Source organism: Crinia signifera, unplaced genomic scaffold (assembly GCF_055691185.1).
Source record: "Crinia signifera unplaced genomic scaffold, ASM5569118v1 HAP2_SCAFFOLD_726, whole genome shotgun sequence".
Classification (NCBI taxonomy): domain Eukaryota; kingdom Metazoa; phylum Chordata; class Amphibia; order Anura; family Myobatrachidae; genus Crinia; species Crinia signifera.
This window is the reverse complement of record NW_028142628.1, coordinates 33,339-42,718: the sequence shown is the minus strand read 5'-3', so window position 1 is coordinate 42,718 and position 9,380 is coordinate 33,339. Positions and strand designations below refer to the sequence as shown.

Sequence of the window (9,380 nt, the reverse complement as noted above, 5' to 3'; positions counted from 1 at the left end):
AGTAAAGGCCCAATATAACTGTTAAGGCTAAAGCTTGGGACGTTCCTTTGCGGTCGCCTTGCATAAGGCTGTGGTGGGCTCATGTAACCGAGACCCCTGATGCTAAAAGGACAGCTGTGTTTAAAAGAGGAACTTCAAATGGGTTGAGGGGGGAGATTCCGGTTGGAGGTCAGGATTCACCAATTTCGTGAGTGGGGGCTAGACTAGCATTGTAAAAAGCTCAGAAGAACCCGAGGAAGAAGAAAACTTCAGATGTGATAAAAAGGATTATTCCGTATCGCAGGCCTTTTTGTACGGGTGGGGTGTGGTGTCCTTGGAAGGTTCCTTCTCGGACGATGTCGCGTCATCACTGGAATATGGTTAGTAGTGTAAGGGTGAGGCCTAAGGCGAGGACTAGGGTGGAATTGAAGTGGAATCAAAGAGCTAGGCCGGATGTCAAAAGGAATGCTGCGGCTGCGCCTGTTAGGGGTCAGGGGCTGGGGTCTACTATGTGAAAAGCATGTGTTTGGTGAGCCATTATGTGTTCTCTTGGAGATAGAGGCTGAGGAGTAATACAAAGACGTAGGCTTGAATTATTGCAACGGCAATCTCTAGAACGGTGAGTAAGATAAGAACTAAGAAGGTAAGAATTGAGGTAAAAGGGGATGCAGATGTCAGAAACAGGGTTGCTGTTGAGATTAGTTGAATTAATAGGTGGCCTGCTGTCAGGTTTGCTGTTAGACGAACGCCAAGGGCCAGGGGGCGAATAAATAGGCTGATTGTTTCGATAATAATTAGGATGGGAATAAGGGCAGTGGGGGCCCCTTCTGGTAAAAGGTGGCCAATAGAGGTTGAAAATTGATTTCGCAGGCCAATCAGGACAGTGGCTAGCCAAAGGGGGATAGCGAAGCCAAGATTTAGGGACAGCTGGGTTGTTGGGGTAAATGTATACGGTAAAAGGCCGAGAAGGTTTAATCCTATTAGGAGTATTATTAAGGAGGTGAGTAAGAGTGCTCAAGTGTGGCCCTTAGGGCTGAGGGGTAAAGCAATTTGTTTAATAAAAGAATCAGAAAATCAGGTTTGGAGGGCTATAAAGCGGCTATTTACTCAACGGTTGTTTGGGGTCAATATGAAAAATAGAGGAGCTGCTATTGAAATAAAAATAAGGGGTAAACCAAGTAGAAGGGGAGAGGCGAATTGGTCAAATAGTGTTATGGTCATGGTCAGGTTCATGATGAGTGGGTTAATTTAAATTGTTTGTTGGCCGGGTTATTAGGTGTCTGGCTTTTTGAGGTTTTAAGGAGAGAGACAAGGATAAGAATTACCCAAGAGGCTACAAAGATAGAGAATCAGGGGGAGGGGTTTAGCTGTGGCATTCACTAAGGGTGGTTGGTGGTCACCTTTCTGCAGCTTAAAAGGCTGCTGCTGTCCTATAGCTTCTTAGTGAGGCGGAAAGAGAAGATGATCAGCTCATAAAATGTTTTATTGGAAGGGACTCAATTACAATTGGCATGAAGCTGTGGTTGGCGCCGCAGATTTCGGAACACTGACCGTAGTAAACCCCTGACTGAGGGATGAGAAATGATGTTTGGTTAAGTCGGCCTGGAATGGCGTCTGTTTTTACTCCTAGCGACGGGATGGCTCATGAGTGCAAGACGTCCTCTGCTGTTACAAGGGCTCGGATGGCTGCCCCTGTTGGGGTTACAATACGATTATCGACTTCTAATAGACGGAATTGACCTGGCAAAAGGTCTTTAGTGGGGACTATATAGGAGTCAAAGTTGGTATCATGAAAGTCGGAGTATTCGTAGCTTCAATATCACTGGTGGCCGATGGCTTTGATAGTTAAATCTGGGTCACTGATCTCGTCTATTAGATATAAAATGCGTAAAGAGGGAAGGGCAATTACGATAAGGATAACTGCTGGTATAACGGTTCAAACTATTTCGATTTCTTGGGCATCGATTGTATTTGTATTAGATAGTTTTGTGCTTATCAGGGTTGAAATGATATAAAGTACTATAGCGCTAATAAGGAACACCGCTATTAGAGCGTGGTCATGAAAGTGAAGAAGTTCTTCTATCACTGGTGAGGCTGCGTCTTGGAATCCTAGTTGGGTGGGGTATGCCATGAGAGGGGTAAAGGGGTTTAACCTATAATTCCCCCTTGACAAGGGGGTGTTATTTTAACTAACTCCTCAAAGAAGGTGACAGAGTGGCTATGTGTCTGGCTTGAAACCAGAAGATGGAGGTTCGACTCCTTCCTTTCTTGACTAATTTGGTTTGAGAGAATGTAGATTCTTCAAACGTGTGGTGTAGTGGGGGAAATCCGTAAGATCATTCAACATTTGTGTGCGCTTGTTCAGTGAACAGGAGTTCTCGTTTGGCTGAAAAAGCTTCTCAGATAATGAACATTATTATAATGACGCCAACCAGGGAAATGAGTGAGCCAATTGATGAGACGGCATTTCAAAGGGTATAAGCGTCTGGGTAGTCGGAGTATCGACGGGGCATGCCTGCAAGGCCGAGGAAGTGCTGTGGGAAAAATGTTAGGTTTACTCCTGTAAATATTACCCCAAAATGAGCTTTAGTTCAAGTTTTATGAAGAGTATAGCCTGTAAATAAGGGGAATCAGTGGACAAAGCCTGCTATAATAGCGAAAACCGCTCCTATGGACAAGACATAGTGGAAGTGAGCTACAACATAATATGTGTCATGTAGGACGATGTCGAGTGAAGAGTTGGCTAAGACAATGCCGGTCAGCCCTCCTACAGTAAACAGGAAAATAAAACCGAGGGCTCATAACATGGCCGCGTCTCACTTAATTACTCCGCCGTGTATTGTGGCCAGTCAGCTGAATACTTTAACCCCTGTTGGGATAGCAATAATTATGGTGGCTGATGTAAAATAGGCTCGAGTGTCAACATTTAAGTCTGTGGTAAACATATGGTGGGCTCAGACAATGAATCCTAAAAACCCGATAGACATTATTGCTCACACTATTCCCATATAGCCAAAAGGTTCTTTCTTGCTGGAGTAGTAGGACACTACGTGTGAAATGATGCCGAAGCCTGGAAGAATTAAGATATAGACCTCTGGGTGGCCGAAGAATCAGAATAAGTGTTGGTACAGGATGGGGTCACCTCCCCCGGCAGGGTCAAAGAATGTGGTGTTAAGGTTGCGGTCAGTTAGGAGCATAGTAATGCCTGCGGCGAGTACTGGGAGGGAAAGGAGAAGAAGAACAGCTGTGATTAGTACGGATCACACGAATAATGGAGTCTGGTATTGAGTTATCGATGGGGGCTTCATATTTAGGGTGGTGGTAATGAAGTTAATTGCCCCCAGAATAGAGGAAACACCGGCCAAATGCAGGGAGAAAATTGCAAGGTCGACGGATGGGCCGGCGTGGGCTAAGTTGCTGGCAAGAGGTGGGTACACGGTTCAGCCGGTTCCGACGCCCGCTTCAACGCCTGACGAGGCGAGGAGAAGCAAAAAGGAGGGGGGAAGAAGTCAAAAGCTTATATTATTTATTCGCGGGAAAGCCATATCAGGGGCTCCAATCATTAAGGGCACCAGTCAATTCCCGAATCCGCCAATTATAACAGGCATTACTATGAAAAAAATCATTACAAAGGCGTGGGCGGTGACAATTACGTTATAAATTTGATCATCACCAAGAAGGGAGCCGGGCTGACTCAGTTCAGCCCGAATAAGAAGACTCAGGGCAGTGCCGACCATGCCGGCTCAAGCACCGAACACGAGGTACAGGGTACCAATGTCTTTATGGTTAGTTGAAAACAATCATCGGGTTATCACAGGTAAAATGGCCGAGCGACAGGCGGTGGGTTGTAGCCCCAACGACAGAGGTTCAAACCCTCTTTTTACCAGGCTCTGGGGTGTTACACGTGGGGTTGCAAACCCCAAGAAGCAGACTAAGTTCTGCCGGGGCTTCTCCCGCTTTTTTCCCAACAGCGGGAGAAGTAGAATGAAGCTCGCTGGATAGAGTGCTTAGCTGTTAACTAATTTATTACGGGATCAAGGCCCGTCATTCTAGAAGACTTTATCTTAATTAAAGTATCTGAGTTGCATTCAGTTGATGTAGGGTAAAATCCTGCAAGTCTTACAGAAACTAGAGGATTCTAACCCCTGCTGGGGACTTTGAAGGCCCCTGGTCTACTTAGCCTAAGTTTCTAAATTATTAGTAGCAGCGTGGGGGTAAGGGGGAGGAGAATGAGGGTGAGGGAAATTAAGGGGGCTGCTGGTGTAAAGTTTAAGTGTGGTCAAGATGCGGTGGATGAGGAAGAGTTTGGGGCTAGGGTGAGGGCTGTAATGTACGCTAGACGTAAGTAAAAAAAGAGGCTAAGGAGGGTGGAGAGGAGAATAATTGTAGCGAATGCTGTTAGATTTTGTTTTACTAGTTCTTGGGCAATTAATCATTTTGGCATGAAACCTGAGAGGGGTGGTAGGCCGCTTAGTGACAATAGGGATAGTATTAGTAGGGCGGTTAAGGTTGGGGTCTTTGGTCAAGCTGAAGATAGGTCTGTAATTTTTTTTGAAGCTAGTGAAATTAGAATAAGAAATATAGTGGTAGTTATGATTAGGTAAATTCACAGGTTAAAAAGGGAGAGGTTGGGTGCGAATTTTATTACGGAGATTATTCAGCCGATATGGGCGATTGATGAAAAGGCTATGATTTTGCGTAACTGAGTTTGGTTAATGCCCCCCCAACCGCCAAGGATAGTAGAAAGAATGCCGCCAATTATTAGGAGGGTTAGGTTGGTGTTATTAGAAATTTGAAGAAGGAGGGCTATTGGGGCTAGTTTTTGTCATGTTGAGAGGATTAAGCCCGTTTGCAGGGTCAGGCCTTGGAGGACTTCTGGGAGTCACATGTGGAGGGGGGCTAGGCCAATTTTTATTGCTAGGGCAATAGTTATTGTGGTTGTTGCTAAAGGGTGTGATAGGTTGTTGATTGCCCACTCTCCTGTAAATCAGGCGTTTGTTGTACTAGAGAAGAGGACTGTGGCTGAGGCAGCGGCTTGAATAAGAAAGTATTTAGTGGCTGCTTCAATAGCTCGTGGGTGGGGAATTTTTGTTATTAGGGGAATAATGGCTAGTGTATTAATTTCTAAACCCACTCAGGCTAATATTCAGTGATTGCTTAATAGGGTTGTAACAGTTCCAGCAGCAAGGCTGATGATAATTACAAATTGGGCGTGGGGGTTAATTAGCAGAGGAGGGATTTTAACCAACATGTTCGGGGTATGGGCCCGAAAGCTTTTTTAGCTGACTTTACTAGAAAGTGGTAAAATGGAATTGCGGGGGGTTTTGATCTCCCAGGTGTAGGTTCGATTCCTACCTTTCTAAGGAAATAAGGGGGTTTGAACCCCTGTGTGCCTCCTTATCAAGGAGGTCCTTTGCTTTCAGGCATATTTCCGTTTATGTGGCGGGGGGAATAAAAATAAGGGTAATTGGGAGTGAGACGTGTCAAATAAGAAGGGCAAGGGTTAGGGGAAGAAATTTTTTTCACACTAGGTGCATTAGCTGGTCATATCGAAATCGTGGGTATGATGCTCGAATTCACAGGAAGACTATAGAGAGGATAGAAGCTTTGATTATAAGGGCAATCGGGGTGGTATTTGACCCGAAAAAAATTAAAGCTGAGAGGGTATTTATTATAAGAATATTGGCGTACTCAGCAAGAAAAAATAAAGCAAAAGGGCCCGCGGCATACTCTACATTAAAACCGGAGACTAGTTCTGACTCCCCCTCCGTAAGATCAAAAGGTGCTCGGTTGGTTTCGGCGAGTGATGAAACAAATCATATGGCGGCGAGGGGTCAGGCAGGGAGTAGTAGTCATAGGAATCGTTGGGCAGTGTTGAAATTTGGAAGGGTGAAGGTGCCGGAGAGAAGGACTGCGCATAGGAGAATGAGGGCCAGGGTGACTTCATATGAAATAGATTGGGCTACTGCTCGGAGGGCGCCAATCAAGGCGTATTTGGAATTTGAGGCCCACCCGGAGCCCAGAATAGAGTATACAGTGAGGCTGGAGAGGGCAAGGATAAATAAAACGCCTAGGTTGATGTTAGACAGAGGTAGTAGCATGGGTAGAGGTATTCAAATGATTATGGCAGTTACTAAGGCAAGGGTTGGGGCTAGGAGAAATAGGATTTGAGAAGCAGAAGAGGGGCGAACGGGTTCTTTAATAAAAAGTTTTAACCCATCTGCAATTGGCTGGAGGAGGCCCAGTGGGCCTACAATATTTGGGCCTTTGCGGTGTTGTATGTAACCTAGAACTTTTCGTTCAATTAAAGTGAGGAAGGCAACTGCTAATAGAATTGGGGCAATATATAGAATGGTGGAAAAAATGAAGGGGTTCAAGGGAGTTAGCGGGGGGATTTGAACCCCCAATTGCAAGGGTTTAGGTCTTGTGCATGGCCTGGTTGTGCTGCGGTAACTATTCCTTATTTTGGGGTGGTTGAGAGGCTGGGTTTAGATTGAGTGAGGGTCATAAATTAGGGCTACGGCTTGCTAGAAGTATTGGCCGTGTTCATTTGGTCCTTTCGTACTAAAATGAACTCTTTATAGATAGAAACTGACCTGGATTACTCCGGTCTGAACTCAGATCACGTAGGGTTTTAATCGTTGAACAAACGAACCGTTAGTAGCTGCTGCACCACTGGGGTACCCTGATCCAACATCGAGGTCGTAAACCCACCTGTCGATAGGGGCTCTTTAGGTAGATTGCGCTGTTATCCCCAGGGTAACATTGGTTCGTTGATCAATTGTATTGGGTCAATGGAAGTCAGGGTGCTGATGCTTAAAGTTGTAAATTTTGGCTAAGATGGGAAATCATTCAGCGTGGAGGTTGTATTATACTCCGTGGTCGCCCCAACCGAAAACTTGGGGACAGGATGCTTGACTCTAGGTTTGCATGTGCCTTTTGTTTTAAGCTCCATGGGGTCTTCTCGTCTTATATGTTTATTCCCGCTTCTTCACGGGAAGATTAATTTCACTGATTGGAAGCGGGAGACAGTGCAACCCTCGTGGTGCCTTTCATACTAGTCCTTATTTAAAGAACAAGTGATTACGCTACCTTCGCACGGTCAGAATACCGCGGCCGTTGAACAGAGTCACTGGGCAGGCTGGACCTCTTATATTTTCAAGAGGCGATGTTTTTGGTAAACAGGCGAGGTTGGTTTTTGCCGAGTTCCTTCCGCTTCTTTTAATCTTTCTTGTAGTGCTCTTGTGTTAGGTTAACATTGTATTGGGCAGGGTTTTCTTGTTATGTTGCTGTCTTAGTAACAGGGATGTTAATTATCAGTGGTGGGTCCATTTTGATTTACACTTGCACGGGAGAGAGGGGGTTTCCTCATGTTACTGATTTTAGCATAGTGTTTCTTATATTGTTATAAGATCACTCAATAGAAGGTGTGGGTTTTACGTGGTATACGGGATTAAAGATATTTTGTGATTAGGCTTTGACGCCATTTAAAAGGTGGCTGCTTTTAGGCCCACTTTGTCACGGGTTGGGTGGTGTATTACCCGGGGGTTGAGGCTGTATCCTATATCAAATAAGCTGTACCTTATTTGATTGGCTCTTAAGCATAAAGGGTACTAGATTATGTTGTTTTGGCTTAAGGTTGGACTTACATCCGTTTTTTGAGTAACCAGCTATCACTAAGTTCGATAGGTTTATCACCTCTACTCGAAGGTCTTCCCACTCTTTTGCCACAGAGACGGGTTAACTCTATCAGTTGCCTTGGAGTAGCTCACTTAGTTTCGGGGGGGCAGACTATAGTTCTCTTTGCTTGCTTGGACTTGCTAGATCATGATGCAAAAGGTACGAGGGGGAGTCTCTACTGTGTGAGGCTTTAATGTTCTTTCATTTCTATTTCATTGTTCCTTTGCAGTACTATTTATAGCTCTTAGAAGTTTTTCGATCGCCTGTACTAGATTGTTAGAATGTTTTAGTGGCGGTGGTTTAGTGTGGGGGTATCATAAGAAAAATTAGGGCTAAAATTTAGGCTCAAAGCAACCCGGGTTTCACAGGTGATTTCTTGGTGTAAGCAAGGGGTTTTGTATAAACTATGCTTTGTTCCAAGCACACCTTCCGGTATGCTTACCATGTTACGACTTACCTCTTCTTTTTATCTGTATTGGGTAATTAACTTTGTGTGTATTATTGAAGAGGGCGACGGGCGGTGTGTACATGCCCCTGTGCCTTGTTAAAGAGAACTCTCTGGTTTCTGCTTTACTGCTAAATCCGCCTTCTGACGGGATTTCATAAAAGTCTTCCGTGGTTTTCTGTATAAGAAAATGTAGCCCATCTCTGGCCACTTCATTTGCTGCACCTTGACCTGACGTTTTGGAGGGTTCCATTGTGCTCACTGTGGTGCGCTCATGCGGTGAGCTGACGACGGAGGTATACAGGCTGGTAGGCTAGAAGTGGTGAGGTTAAACGGGGATCATCGATTATAGGACAGGCTCCTCTAGGTGGATATGGGGCACCGTCAAGTCCTTTGGGTTTTAAGTTTGGGCTCGTAGTGCCCGGGCGAGGTGGGGTGTAAGTGAAAGGTTTACGGCTGAGCATAGTGAGGTATCTAATCTCAGTTTGTGTCTTAGCTGTCGTGAGTTCAAGTGGTTAGGGTTAGAGTAACTTTCGTTTCAGGGTTTCCAGGGGGCAGACTTATCACAGCCTAGCCGTGGTTTAACTCTAATGTAGGTATTGCTTTAATCACGCTTTACGCCGATGTTTATTGAGTTGGGCCCCGTGGTATAGCCGCGGCGGCTGGCACCAGGTTTGCCGGCCCTGTTTACTATAACTAAGTCTAGCTGGCGCTAATTTTTAATGTTAATCACTGCTGAGTACCCGTTGTGGGTGTGGCAAAGCTAGGTGTCTTGGGCGTGTTAATGTGCCTGATACCGGCTCCTATGTCCATAAGGATGAAAAGGGCGTTCTCACCGGGGTGCGGAGACTTGCATGTGTAAGTTTAGTAGTACCCAATAAAAAGGTTAGGACCAAGCCTGTGTGCCTAAAGAACTTTTTAGGGTTCATCTTAGCATTTTCAGTGCTATGCTTTATATAAGCTATTTGGGCAGAGGTTTTTACAATGACTTGAGGTCCTCACAAGGCTGCTTTATTAAATACCTTAATACAGATGTATATATACTATATGTACATTTAAAGTTTAGTGGGCCTCTTTAGGGGCTTGCAATGACTTTAGGGAGTTGAGGCCCTCACAAGGCTGCTTTATTAAATACCTTAATACAGATGTATATATACTATATGTACATTTAAAGTTTAGTGGGCCTCTTTAGGGGCTTGCAATGACTTTAGGGAGTTGAGGCCCTCACAAGGCTGCTTTATTAAATACCTTAATACAGATGTATATATACTATATG

The 9,380-nt window shown here is 44.9% G+C and overlaps 1 non-coding gene across 1 annotated transcript; it reads right to left on the bottom strand.

Moving 5' to 3' along the window:
* Positions 1 to 8,068: 8,068 nt before the first annotated feature.
* LOC146056016 (18S ribosomal RNA) lies at positions 8,069 to 9,007 on the bottom strand. Its single transcript, XR_014469056.1, has one exon. It is a non-coding gene; the product is annotated as an 18S ribosomal RNA (ribosomal RNA).
* Positions 9,008 to 9,380: the final 373 nt, after the last annotated feature.